The sequence below is a fragment of the Stegodyphus dumicola genome, chromosome 2 (genome assembly GCF_044657685.1).
Source record: "Stegodyphus dumicola isolate Sdum_Otavi_A_Nest chromosome 2, ASM4465768v1".
In the NCBI taxonomy this organism is placed as follows: Eukaryota; Metazoa; Arthropoda; class Arachnida; order Araneae; family Eresidae; genus Stegodyphus; species Stegodyphus dumicola.
Genome location: NC_140769.1, coordinates 265259611 through 265275247, shown reverse-complemented (window position 1 = coordinate 265275247; position 15637 = coordinate 265259611). Strand labels below are relative to the sequence as shown.

Genomic DNA, 15637 nt, shown 5'->3' with positions numbered 1-15637 from the left:
GTTACATCTTTCAGAAAGTCTACAGGAGAGTTCTGCAATAGAAAGTCACTACCGTGGAACGTGCACGACCAGGGTATGACTTTAAGTACTTTGAGGAACACAAAATTTGGTCGCTCTCATGAATTCATTGCACCTCCTTTAAAATAAGCCTTTGACATATGATTGGAGGGTTTTCTTTCCTTAAAAGTCTCAACTTCTGTGCAAGGCTTGAATGCGAGGGAAAGACAGGCCTGCATTCAGAAGTTAGATTTGATTTTTTAAGGCATGTTTACTATTAAAACAAAATTTATCTATTAAAATATAGGTTCACTTACATAAAAGGTGCCGAAGCCTTTTTATTTAGGGCTCCGATGCGCTCTGGCTGAAATTATAATTTATCTCGAAAACTGAGAAGTACCAGAGCCTGGCTCCGGCTAGCTAAATTGAACAAACTGAACGAAGATCTTCGGGGAAAAGATAAAAACCTTTTTTCAATTGACTAGGACTGCAACTGCTTTTCAGATAAAGTTAAATTTGTCGATAAATCAGATGGAAGAAAAACATTTCGCCTATTTTCAAAATTTATCAAGCCATATTAATAACCACAAGGCAATTGAAAGAGGGAAATACTCGGAAAACCTAAATGCACTGAAAAATAATTTTGAACTCCGTTTCTATGATTTCCATGAAGTTCACCCATTTGCCGAAATTAATATTTCAGATGTATCACGTAAGACTGGAAATATGTTTAACAAAAATGCTGATGTTTTGGAAATGTGCTCGCTATAGACCAAACTGTGCTCCCGAGTGGCCATAGGTTGGGCACCGCACCCCTGCTCTAAGCTATTACTACGCTCGGCCATATTTTAGACCCTTGATAACTTCGCCAGTTAGTTAACATTTATGGGCCAACTCCTTAGAATTTTGATAGCTTCGGCTATATCTTTTTAGTTAAGCATTATTTAAGTTTGATTTCTTTGTACTCTTGAGTTCAAGCTCAAGTGAAGGCTTTTCTGTACACTCTAAGACAGGAGTTAACTGTAAATTCTTATTTTACCCCTGCTCTAAGCTATTACTACGCTCGGCCATATTTTAGGCCTTTGATAACTTCGCCAGTTAGTTAACATTTATGGGCCAACTCCTTAGAATTTTGATAGCTTCGGCTATATCTTTTTAGTTAAGCATTATTTAAGTTTGATTTCTTTGTACTCTCGAGTTCAAGCTCAAGTGAAGGCTTTTCTGTACACTCTAAGACAGGAGTTAACTGTAAATTCTTATTTTGAGAAATGAAGGGTAATTAACCCAGCTTAAGTTTACGTTTCTGTTCCTTGACCTAAAGCAATTATTCACTTACCAGTTCACGAGGTTCCATACACCTAGCTGTAAGAGAAAAAGTTTGGAATCCCACGATATGTGACTGATATATTTATGATACAACAAAATCCAAATCTCTAACTAGTGATAAAGTATCATTAAAAATTTCCTGAACGGGAGTAAGTTCGCTACAGAACTTCTTTCTTTAAACTTTCGAATATGTTCCTCTATCTTCAACTTAGTTATGTCAGGAATGTAGATATTATTTTATTCCTTGCGATATGTTATCTTCAAAATTCATCAGTAAAATTTCACTGCAGTAAGCTTCTCGGCAAATCCAATGTTTATTTCTATTTTTTTTTTTTTTTTTTTAATTTCTTTTTACCATTTATGATCTTTTTTTCAAATACTAGCACTGGGTGGTTATATTTTGTTTAATAAATGCAGATTTCATGAGTTCACAATTAAATTTTAAACACATGTGCATGAAAATACGAAAAGGCAAGTTTATGATAATCACATAGGGTTCAAAACAGAATTGCATTCCTTACCTATGCATAGTTTTTCCATAGTTAAAAAAATTACTTCCCACAGCAGTTAGCATGGTGTGGTGTATTTAATTACGGCAAAGCACACTAGGGCTATCTGCCTAAGGGGAGGGATGCCTTCGTGGAGGACTTTCTAAGGGAAACTGGCTCGTATATACGTTACACATGGGGAAAACCACGAAAACACCCATGCAGCCAGCCCGTTCGCGGGATTCGAACCTCGGACCGAACTACCAGTGTTCAGCGATTTTACCGCTCAGCCGCTGGTGGGCCAGCAGTTAACATATTGGCTAGTTTATTAAGCCAATGAACATTTATCATCTAATGCTCCCTGTTTGACAAATGACTCTCAATAACTTTTCAAAAAGGGAATGGGGAGAGATTTTGCTTTCCGTTAGTAGGGCCCATTGATTAGTAGGGACCATTAGGGGGTAGGGTAATAGTGGATGAATTGGGAAAGATTCTGTCAATATGGGTTACTTATGAGAGGGATTAGAGGATAGCAATGGATGAATCGACACAATTAATGCCACAGGATGAAAATAGGAAATCTCCAGAAAGACTAGGCTAATTCTTAACATTTTATTCATTAACACTTTGAAGTATATTTTTGCCTAACATTCAAAAGCATTAAAAGGAATATCATTTTACTTTTGAAGAGGTCTCCGGTAAGGTTTCTCGAATAAAAGAGTTTGGCTTTATTTGATTATGATATACCACTCACCAATCTTCTTAAAGGGGATGATGCTTTTGTGGAGGCCTTTCGAATGAAAACTGATTCATATACACATTTCTCATAGGGAAAGTCATGAAAACACCCATGCAACTAGCTCATTTGCCAGAATTCGAACCTTAGGCCGAACTACCAGTGTTCAGTGAGCGCGTTAAAGTGAGTAGCTCAAATTGCATAGGTTCCGTGCTGGGAAAGACTTTCAGGTTCTAACCTGTTCTCATGGCTGAAGCAAACATATTATTAATTACTGGTATCAGATCATAAAAAAGCATGAAACATTATACTCGTCATTCATAAGTGGAATATTATATAAAAATTCAAAAGTGGATTATTATATAAAAAATAATAAAACTAAGCAATAATATGTTTTGCTTTACTTTTTTCTCTTTTTTAAATAAAATGTGAACTAATTAATTTGTTATGACATCCAACAGATGAAACAAGTTATTTATTTATTATAATGTGATCACTTTAATTTTCTCTCTTTATCCAGTTTTCAGACATTTATCAGAGCATATTAACCATAACTGTATTTATTAGTCTTTATATCCAAAATAAACAAACCCTGTCGTGACAACCACTTCTAGATGACCATTTTTGAATGTGACCTGTGACCTGTATTTCCAAGAACATAAATAAATACAAATCCTGAATTTCACCTCTCTAATATAACTGCCGCCACAATTTCATGCAGTCGTCTTTTAGAGAGGATTATATTTTTTCTTAATATGAAGTCTTCGATAAATACCACAGTGCATTAATGCATTATCACAGTTATGTATTCATTAAAAATATAAGCAATAATTGCAGAGCAAAAATTGTCGCAGTATGTAGAACTATTATAATTGAATATTTTTTCAATTAGTAATCACTGATTCTGAAAAGTCTGGGTTGTCATTACACTTCAGTAGCATGTAAAGATAAGGCTAACTTCCCTAATGACACACCTACATCTTTGACTTACTGTGCATTACAATTACCAGCTTCTCATTCAAATCTACTCTAGGTATTCTCTCACTAGTTTATCTCATTTATCTCTGTGATGATGCGTTTATTTGTTATTGGAATTATGTGCTACTGATATCGCTGTGTCCTGCTATGCCTCTCTGTTGGTCTCGTGTTAATACAATGCACTTGTAGAGAAGTCTTAGATAACGAAAAGATCCAAAAGATGGCAGCCACTACTAGCTTTTCCCACTGGTTCAGGGGAGGTGAATTTTTGACTGAACAGGGCAGCCATGGATGAAACATCAAATTGATCTTGCTCATGTCACCTGTTACTGGCTGATTTTCGAACTATCACACTTGCTAACACTGTGGAATTCTGCTTATGATCCTTCTTTTTTTGTGTTGAATGACATACATGTGAAGTCTAGCTTCGTTCTTTTTGCACACAAGCTAAGCTAATACATTTTTCTAATCTAATTAAGCAATAGATGTAAAAACAAGATATATAATCTTCATCCTTATATTAACACATCTGTGTGGAATGGTTACTGTAATCTCGACTAAGGTAAGAAGTGACATACTCAATGTGTAATAAAAATGTTACTCATGTATTAAAACATTATTTTAAATCATTAAATATTAATAAACAACAAACGTGAAATAAATTTCATTTAATCCAGTTCTCGCCAGTAGTGAATTCCCCCCACACCAATCCAAAGGAGAAATTGTTTGAATAAAAATTAAGGTATCTTTCTGCACCTGTGAAAGAGAAATCAAACTCATGGCCGAGCTCAATTATAGCACCATCTAGAGACAAACTCTTTATGCATGTACATACAAATGTTTGGCAATTACATGATGGAAGTTCACATACACAGTTACATGAATAATGGCAAAGTACCAGATTAATAGTTTCAGTAATCAATAGAAATTTAGGCAATTAAGTTACAGTTTCTGTAAAAATACAAAATTGTCCACTGTAATATTATTAAAAATGATGGCATTTTCTTAATATACTGATATAAATTTATAAGTTATATTATTGCGTTTTTTTTATCCTTTACGTTCGTACGTACGGAGTCGTGGATTTGGAGTGATTAACGACGATATCACTTGATAGAATATCGAAACACACTTTATTTGCCGGTATTATTAGGACAGCTCCAAAACACGTATTTTCAGTCTTCGAAGATCTACTAAAAACTCTCTGAAACAATCAACGACACAGCCTTCAGGTAATCAGGCTATAACGGTGAAGGTAGCTTCACTGCAAAGCACCAGAGTACAGCTCCCGACTCTGCTCGGTCGTTCTCCGAACTCCACGTACTCTCGAGACTCTCCACGCTACAACTCGCGATGCACTCGACGACACGCAGAGCACAGCTCTCGACTCTTCGGTTCAGTCGTTCCCGGAGCTCAACACACTCTCTCGACCATGCACTAACCCCGATACACTAAGAGACTTCTTCGGTGCGCTCAACGACCCACTCGGCGCTTGCTGCCCGGCTGTCAACTCGATCGACTCCGCACGGACTAACTCCAGACACACTGACTCGCACTCTTTTCCCGCGTACCAGCAAGGTTTGTTTAGTTTTTCGCTTGTGTTCGAGAACATTCTGAGCTAAACCGTAAGAATTCGTTCCAGAAGTTTCTCCATTCGTCCATGGCATATCGCCACTTTTGTTGCCAAATGGGTGATTTCTCGCTGACTGTGGCAACCCTGCCGTCCCTTTCCATTTTATGGCAACCCTAAATCTGCTTTGCGGTGAAGCTATCTTATCGCGCCTTCGTAATGATATGTAATTAAAATTTAATAATTTTTCATGAACCATAATTCTGCCACATTCTGCATTGATTTTTACTTCTATTTATGTACACCGAGCCTGCTTTTCAAAATTCGTTTATATATAATTTGACTAAAATGATAGGTAAAATCCTAGTATACGGTGCAGCCTTGGCGCGAAAATTATTGCCAACACCAAAAATGATCCGAAGAACGTCTATATATATATATACTATATACATAGTACGAGTATATACTATGTTTAACTATATATTTTCTTTGAATGACCCCGTTAACTACTCATCGTATATGTCTCGTTTTTACTGCTCATCATAAAGTCGCCAAAAGTAGCCAAATTCCGTGTGCACCGGATACTAGGATTAAACCAAATAATATTCATATACAGCAACTGGATAGATGAATATCCAACTTTAATTAAAGCTGAATATTGTTATCTCACCAATTTAATATTTGTTGCATCTCTTAATTCCTACACGAAATCAAGAAATTTTTAGAATTTCATAAGTAATACATTATTACACACTACTATTATATGATCATTCATATGTTTTAAAAATTTATGAAACAGCGTAACTTTTTCAACGTTTCAAGCTTCTTACTCAGGCTTCTGGAACGTGACAAAGTTTGGTGGAATAGCAAAATGTCTTTAGTTGCCAATCTTATGATACATCGCCAATTCTGTAAAACGGGCGCCAACCAATAACGCCAAAGAAGCTTGTGCATGCGTGCAGCATAAAACATGCTAGGATAAGACGCTACTTAATGTATTAAAGAACTTTGATTCCGACCAGTCCAGTATCAGTCAGGTGCATTTTTCAGTACGTGTACGCGAACTGAGAGTGTCATGGCAACATCAAGCGGATTTATTCAATATCTTACACGGCGAAAGAGAGACGTAAGTACCAATTCTGAAGCCTATCATGGTAAAGAAAATAAATTCTTTGGATTGTAAAAACATTGCTGGGTAAAATCCTAATATACCGTGCAGCCTTGGCTCGATTTTGAAAATTATCGCCAACACCAAAAATGATTCAAAGAACGTCTATATATATATATACTATACAATATGTATACACTATATATATAGTATATACTATGTATATACACTATATATATAGTATATACTATGTATAACCATATATATTCTTTGAATGACCTGTTTACTACTCATCGTATATGTCGCGTTTTTACTGCTCATCATAAAGTCGCCAAAAGTAGCCAAATCTCGTGTGCACCGGATACTAGGATTAAACCCACTGCTGACTCATTTCAGTATTGTTTTAAATTTGCCCAAAAGCGTAAATTATACTTAAATGATTTATATATTAATAAATATACAAATAATGAAACTGTCTTAAGTATGACTAAGTACTTTTAATTTATAAATACATTTATAGAGTAATGTATTTGAGTTTTGCACATTTAAAATGCCATACTCACCTAACACGGTGAAAAAGGAAGTCAAAAGGGAGGAATGTAGCAGTATAGCTTTGAAAACCGCCGCTCTGGACAATTCAGTCATATTAATTATAATAATCTGAAGTTTGTTAGGGAGATCTACAAAGTTGAAATTTATTATATGTTTAAAATTTCTGAGTTCCAATCTATTCCAATCAGTTAGATACATTTCTCGGTACGTGCTTACGAACTGTGTGTGCCAAGGAAGAGCCAATCAGATTTCTTCAATATGTTACAATGCGATGAAGACAGGTAAGTACCATTTCTGCAGCATATCATGATAAAGAAAATAAATTCTTTCGATTGTAAAAATATTGCTGACCTCATTTCAGAATTGTTTTCAGATAGCCCAAAAGCGTACATTATATTTGAATGATTTATATATTAATAAATATACAAATAATGCATATGTAATAAGTGCGATAAACTTTTAATTTATAAATACACTTATAGTGTAATGTATCCGAGTTTTATGTATTTGAAATGCCATACTCACCTGATACGTGGTGAAAAAGCAGGAATGGGTGAATCTTCGGATTATGATAACTTGGCGATTCTTTGGCGAAAATTTGGCTACCAACCCTGCTACAGAAATCTGCTAATTTTTTTTTGGGGGGGAACGCCATTTTGCTTTCACGAAGAACTTTTATGGAACAAAATTGCTTAATCATGACGAAGATTAGGTGCGAAATTGGGAGAAAGTGCAGAATTGCCCACTGCTTGTCGCGTTTTTAAGAATTGCACATACACGGTATCTATGTACACGTCGATCTATTTTCACTTAAAAAAAAAATCCAGAATTGCACAAAAATGACATTGCGGACACTCTTGATTTTATCCATGTACACATCGACCTATTTTCACTTAAAAAGGTCAAAGAAAATTGACAAAAATCCAATTCTTCTTACTCTTGTAAAAAGCGCCAAACAAATAAGTGGGCGATTCTGCATTTTAGTAGCGAAATTGTTTCTAAGCGCTTATTAGCTAAAAATCACGATCGGAATTTTCCGGAAAATGTCACATGACACGTCTGATGATGTCTCATTTCTCTGAGACAAAATAATCTGTGATTCGAACTGTGTACTTCTCAGATTATTGCTTAAGTCCTAGCTAGTAACCTTTATCGCCTTATCAAAATTTCGCCAAACTACCATATTCTAAAGATTAGCCAAGAATATAACAGTATAGCTTTAGAAACCACCGCTCTGAACAATTCTGTCATATTATCTATAATATTGTGAAATTTTTTAGCTAGACCTACAAGGCTGAAATTTAATATATGCTTAAAATTTGTGGGATTTCTCCCTCCCCCAATGATGGGCAGTTGCCTATAACGACATTGGCCACTCCAAAGGCCAGCTGTGGTGGCCATTTTATTGTGGAGGCACTTAATAAGCGGTCACCGTTATCTCCTATGAAGGGACAGACAATTTTACATCTATCTGTGGGTCAGAGCTTCATGGGACGCTGTGAAAAGAGAGACAGGTACTTTTCCGTTTCGCCGGCGTAAATCTCGCCAAGCAGACTTTGTTGGCGACAGCATACACTATACACATAAAAAATGTTAACAAATGTTATAAAACTTTAATTTACTAACTAAAATAAAATTAAACTAAGAATTAATTTAATTAATTAAATTAAACTAAGAATTTTTTATTTTGATATGGTTTGATTTTAATATGGTTTAAAATTTTGCAAAAAGCCAAAAAATAAAGACAATAAATTTGTAAAAAGACATTAAGAATTTACTATGCTTTCATGGTTCAACATCCTGATTCACTGGTTTGTATCACGTGATCCCAAAGAATTTCATCTCACGTAAACAACGATACAAAATTCTAATTCTCTCAGTAATTATCTACATTAATTTCAAATTAAATCTTAATAAGGAATACAAGTTTAAATGCAAGAATTATTTCAATTCGTACGAATAGCTTACTCATAAATTATGTAAAACCGCGGTGCTTCACTTCGCTAGTGCATTCTCATTAGATTTAATGAATTTAACCCTTGATTTTGCCTTTTCTATATTTTCACCTTTGGGTGAGCGGTGTGATTGCATCCTAATTGACTTAATTACCGCGAAGGGTCTTAGGGTATAAAATTTGGTAAAATCCTAGTATACGGTGCAGCCTTGGCGCGATTTTGAAAATTATCGCCAACACCAAAAATGATCCAAAGAACGTCTATATACTATACACTATGTGTGTAAATACATGGTAAAAGTTTACAATTGGGTGCCCCTTGTTTTTTGGAGATTCTTTTTTGACGGCAAGATCGGCGTAAGGAAGACACAATTTCAAGATGGCCGCTACACAAAACCAAAATAAAAAGTCAAAGAATTGCATAAACTGTGTGTCCATGTACACATCGATTTGTTTTCACTTAAAAAAACATCCCAGAATTGCACAAACTAGGCATTGCGCACTGTTTAAATTTGTCCATGTACACATCAATCTGTTTTTATTTTAAAAAAATCAGGATGCTAAAGCAAAGTTACACTATCATGGTAACCAGAAATACGATTTCATCGCCAAAATTTTACAAAAAATTGTCGCTAATCGAAGGGGCACCCAATTCTACACTAGAGCCAAATACATAATATATACTATATATAACTATATATATTTTTTGAATGAACCGTTTACTACTCATCGTTTATGTCCCGTTTTTACTGCTCATCATAAAGTCGCCAAAAGCAGCCAAATCCCGTGTGCAACGGATGCTAGGATTAAACCTAAAATTTTAATTAACCCTTTATAGAAATCCTTTTCTATAAAGGATTAAACCTTTATAGAAATTCTATGTAATTGTATGCCAGTATTGAAAAAAAAAACAATCAATCTGATAAGAAAGGGCTGTGACTTGTTTTGAAAATGAAGCGTAAAAAATTACCAGCGAAGATATTCCGTTTGGTATCAGTTGTACTATTATTGGCGACGTTATCGTTTGCGCTGGCAAAACGGAAAAGTGCCGAGAGACTGTGGTTAAATCATTTAAAAAGTGTGCCATTAGTAATGCACTGAATGGTACAGAGGACAATTTGCTGTATGAGGATTCAGATGCTGATTTAGAAAATGTTTCAAGTGACTCTTCATTTATCATTCAAAAATGTGTATAAAAAAGGGGTGCGTCTTGTACGCCGGCAAGTAGGGTAAATTTCGCATCCAGCAACAAGGCAGATAAATTTTTTGCTTCAAAGCAAGCTCAATATTTGACATCTAACTAATTTAGTATTTAGTGACTCCTCAGTTTACGGTAACTTGGCAACCAAGCCAACGGCTTCAACCACTCTTTTTATCGCGTATGTTTAAGTTCTCAAATCCGTTTCAGCTTACGACAATGCTTCATTTCTAAAACAGGAAAGAAAAGTACATGCTAAAATGTTTTAAATCATTTATGATTTGAACTAGAAATTGAAATTTGTCTCTCAAATGACGTAACAAGTAACCATCCACAGATTTTTGCTTGTTTAAATTCTCAAATGACGTTTTCGATAGTATTTTCAAGCGCTGCTTCCATGTATTTCAGCTCAATCAAAATGGCTTTACCTCTGAAATAGGGTGGAAAGATGCATTTCAAAATTGCTTCAACATGTGAATAAGTTGAATTCTCAATCGAAATTTTCTGAAATGGCGGATCAATGTTATGTAGAGAAATTATCTGATAGCGTTATAAAAAATTAGGTGAATGATTTTATGATTTATGGAAATTTAAATTTTATTTTGATTCTTAATTATTTAATTTAAGGCTTTAATTTTGGGGAAAAACAGATGCTTCTGGAAATATTATTTAGTTTAAAAGAGTATTATTTATTTTCCTCTATTTGTAAATCTTGTACAAACTTTTATTCATTGTGAAAGAAGCAGGGAAAGGGAGGCAATTTTCGCCAAGTCATGATTTCGCGCGCTTTAGAATGTTCGAGAAAGAATTTTCATTGTTAGTTGACCTTAAGAGAGAAAAGTACGTGACGGAAAGGTCAAAGGTTGCTACTTGTCTTTCAATGTAAGTCATTCAGGTTTTTGGCGATTGAGGGTCCGGTTGTTGGCTAAGTGAAGAAGGGCGCGCATGCGCGATCACCCTTATTTCCGCATTCTGGAGTTGAAAACGAAGATTTTGCCATAATTAAGGGGGCGATAAGTGAAGCCATAGTGGGAGCCCGTTTTTGTGAAGGAGACGAAGGAAATTCGAGTTGGACAGACTTACTCTGGACTCGCTTAGGCACTCTCTGACTGACTCGCTGATTTTCGGGCTTGCTGGACAAAATGTAATTACGAAGCGGGATGTTTTCCGGCCGCGTTTGGTTAAGAGGCGAGACTCACTTACTCTTGACTCGCTTAGGCACTCACTGCTTGGATTCGCTGACTTTCGGGCTTGACGGACTTGTTGACGGAGACTGAGAAAAAACTTGTGGGTGTTGCGAAGGAGAAAGGAAAAGATTTAGTCGGCATCGAGCAGTGCTTCCGGCGGGGAGCGGCAATTATGCTCCCCGGCCGCGGGTTTTCTCAAAAATGCGAAGAAAAAAAAACTGTTGAGCGAATAACAAAAAAATTAACAGAGACTTGGGTCTCTATCTGTATCGGCAAAAGTCAGGACGATGTCCTCTGAACTCCGACTTGAAAACAGAAGGAATTATGTCACCTTAGACAACTGGAAGCCTGCGTTAGCCGTTCTCTAAAATGCCTAGCTTAATTGTCTACGTTTTCCTTGGTGGAGCTGAGAGTCTAGGCAGACAGCCGTGCGGTGTAAGCTGTTCTCTTGCTTCCAGTGGGAATAATTTTCTTCTATGGAAACCAGTAGCAGGCGTAAGATTTGACGGTATAGCTGATGTAATTTATTGTTGTGCCGTTCGAGTCTCTGTCTTGCGGATTTGCCAAGTGACGTAAGGATAGAGCTAAGATATGAGCTCTCCTCCACTTCAAGATGTCCACTCAAGATAAGTATTATTTTTTTTGGTGTGTTGGAACTTTAGGCAAGTTTTTCCAAAACGTCCTTAGCAGTAAAAACAACGTCGAATCTAAAATTTAACTCTCAGGCCATAAATTGTTTCCCTTCCCTTTCTTTTAAATCACCAGACAAACCTTAAGTTTTTTTTATGAATTTAAATGAACAGACTCTCAGATGAGGTTAAGATTTTTCTTATTGTGTTGTAATTGAATAAAACTGATATTTAATCTGGAACCTCTTACAGTATGTTTTCTTTATATATTTAATATGAATTTTTCCTTTATATCTTGTATATGTTTTATGTTTTCGATCCTCTCACGGCGCGGTCCCGGGATGCATTTTTTTTCACAACGCAATAAAATGCTGTACACGTTTCACTATACGATCACTCCCTTTAACGGCAAGTAGTTTCATATTTAACATTTTTATATGAATTTAAGATATAACATTGGTGCCGTGAAGTAAGATTCATAACATTATTTCCCATTATTATTAACATCAGCTATGGACAGAAATTTCTTTTCCTACATAAATTTATACGAATGAACTTTAACTAAGCATTGACACTATTAAAAGAATTCCGGACAAATATGCAATTAAATTAAATAATCATTGAAATTAGAGACGAAACATGAATGAAAAATTCTTAACAATAAAAGACATACATTGGTAGAATTCCAGTATATGGTACGGTCTTGGCGTGATTTTGAAAATTCTTTTCAACATCAAAATGCCGCATTTACTGCTCATAATGTCGCCAAATCCTGTTAGTGCTATATACTAGGATTAAACCCATATGGTTATTCTATGCATTTTTATTCCTTTTCATTCCTGTATTCTTTTCATTCTGGAAACATAACGTATCACCAATTCAAAAACGAGAGAGGGGGGGGGAAAGATCCTTCTGCATTTCCGATTCTAGTTGGCTGATCTAGAAGTTTCAAATTGCGCTTTTTCTACCTCGAAAGCGCGACTTTGAATATGCATTGAATTTACATGTTGAGATGTTCTAGCATAGTTTTATATTTTAGCAGATTTTTAAATTTAATTATTTTTATTATAAGCAATAATAACGCCAAATGAGGTTTATGACCTCTTCTACAATCTTCAATGAAATGCTATTCTTATTTTTAAATTTTAATTTTGAAATAAATTTTAACTTGGAAAATTGCGCATGGAATTTATTTTCATTTTGAATTTTATTTATGATTTTATTCGCAATTTTTTAAGTTACCAGATCTGTTATTAAAATTTTTAATGTGTGCATTTTATATTTGTGAAAGTAAATTTTTACTTTTTCCATTCTGTCGTCCACTCTTGTTACTTTAACTTCATTTAAATTGAATTTTCTAAAACTTCTATTGGAAACAATGTTTAAAAAATATAATTGATTAAAAAATTGATTCATTATTTTAAAACTTAAAGACTTGCTTTATCGAAAGCATACTAAGCAAAATTTTAGCATTTTATGAACTAAAGTTATAGATATTAATAATAACTGAAGAAAACCTCTCGTTATATAATTTGTTTCATAATTAAAAAAATACCATTAGAAAATTGGTGCTGATAAGGTTGGTATTTATATGTGCTATATTTGTATTTATAGTTGGTTAATACATACGCTAATCGTATTCAAATCTAAAATATATTAGAAATCCAACCTTTCCTTTCATTAAGCAATTGAAGTTCATCTGCTTTTATACTAAATTAAATTTTTCAAAATTTATGCTTCTGTCTCCTTTTCCAAAATCGTGTATTATCTTCAATTATTAAATGTGACAAAGCACAAAAGAGCTATCTAACTAACAATGTGACAAAGCACAAAAGACCTATCTAACTAAACTAAATACATTTAATTTTCATAATGCTTAATGTGAATATAAACAACTTTCTCTCGGAAAATCCTCCTCAAAAGTATCCCTTCCGTCAGGAAATGGCATTATGAAACTAAAACGTATTTAGTCTTCGAGATGAACTATTATTATTCAAGTCTTTCACGGATTGGCCAGTGGCGAAGTCCGCATAAATTAAGAGCTAGGTTGTTAATCTCTAATTTACTATTTGATTTGCAATCATTTAAATTTCTCGTTATTATATTCCCTTGGTGTACTTGAGAACTAAGCTAAAGACGAAACGATAATTCCCGGCGCTGTGTGAAGATTAAAGAGGAGTTATATTTTTATACTGGCGCGTTTAGTTTTATGTTACAATATAAAATGTCTAAACAGTTATACACTTTTAAACATTTGGCTGTGTAACTGACTTAGCTGAATGGCTGACAGTTAAGTAGACAATTTTTTATCTTACGTTATTAAGTGCGAAGCTATAGTAGCAAATGCACTGTTTTGGATATGTATATTTTATCACCAGTCAATTTCCATTTCGTGGAGCTGTTTCCGCCCAACAAGTAGTTTCCATAGTTGGTTATTCCGCTTAATCTTCAGATTTGTCTCCCTGCGATTATTTATTATTATTTTTATATGAAACGATGAAAGAATGCGACGTCTGCTTTTTAAAGCCGTGCTAAAAACATACCTATACAAGCCTTCTTTTTAATTACTTGTCGCATTTGTGTGCGCTGAATAAATTTCTTCTTCTTTTAGTATACTTTGATTACATAATTGCTGTACTTTAAATACATGCTAAGACTTTGATTACTTGAAACTCCAGTAAATTGAAACAGGTTTGCCCACGCTACCTGGAAAACCGGAAAAATTCAGGAAATTTGAAAAATGGCCAAATAAATTCAGGAAAAATTCTGCGATTTTAAATATTTTAGTCAAAATTGGAAAAGTCGAGGAATTTCATACGGCGGTGCCAAAACAAAGCGAGTTTTATGCCGACATTGGAAGCGAACACTTTTTTCACGAATTATGTATCGCATGAGCGTCATTCGGCCAGCTGGCATAGAGCCAAATTTTGCAGCAACTTTTGGTTTCCAGTAATCTCGATAATCGAGGGACTGGCATTTGCAGTGCATGTTGGACTAAAGAAAATACGTATTCTCGTATAAAACAAAATCTGTTTAATCCTAGCATACGGTACCATGTATTCTATTCGAACCTCCATGTTCGGTACACACGGGATTTGGCGACATTATGAAGAGGGTCATTTTAGTGTTGGCGACAATTTTCAAAATCATGCCAAGGCCGAAGTGTATGCTAGGATTTTACTGCAAAATCTTTTTTTTTTAAATACAGTGGGTACAAAAAGTATTTGCACACATACATTTTTGTTCACAATTTATAAGAAAATGCATTAAGAAATACAAAAATTGGCATTTAAAATATAGAATAGCTTATTAATTTTAAATTAATTACATAAAATTACAATAACATTAATAAAAAACATTTTTTGCAACAATACTAAAATAGCTTATGTTAAAAAAGTATTTGTACACTCAACTCGACATTAGCAAATTTGCATTTTTATGCTATTATTTGACAGTCATCCCGCAGTAAATAACATACGTAAGACTCGAAACGTTATCAGTTGATTGTCGATTTCAAATTGTAATGGCACCTAAGAAATCTGAATTGCCAATTTCGTTGCGAGAAAAAATTGTTTCTCTACGTGAAAATGGCCTAAGTTATCGAAAAATAGGTAAAAAAGTAAATGTTTGCTTCTGTACTGTTTGGTGTGTTATAAAACGTCATAAAGGAAGAGGATCTACATCAAATAACTTGCGCTCTGGACGCCCAAAGAAACTTTCACTGCGAATGAAGCGAAAAATCATAAGAAAATCATCGAAAAATCCATTTGTTAGTGCAGTTACTTTAGCCAATGATGTCGCTTCAACATCTGGAGTTCAAATCTGTGCCCAAAGTGTTCGAAATGTCCTGCACGATGCACACTTTTATGGGAGATCTCCAAGGAAAAAAATCTCGCATAACTGAACGAAATGGA

At 34.7% G+C, this 15637-nt stretch overlaps 1 long non-coding RNA gene across 10 annotated transcripts in view; it reads left to right on the top strand.

Moving 5' to 3' along the window:
* Positions 1–15637, top strand: part of LOC118181616 (uncharacterized) — a 976960-nt gene that overhangs the window by 436790 nt on the left and 524533 nt on the right. For 6 of the 10 annotated variants that reach the window (XR_015039871.1, XR_015039870.1, XR_015039868.1 and 3 more), the window contains exon 1: positions 6108–6221. The exons of the other annotated variants lie outside the window; for them this stretch is intronic. This is a non-coding gene — a long non-coding RNA (uncharacterized LOC118181616). Of the gene's footprint in view, positions 1–6107; positions 6222–15637 lie in introns of those variants that run through there. 10 annotated transcript variants of the gene reach the window in all.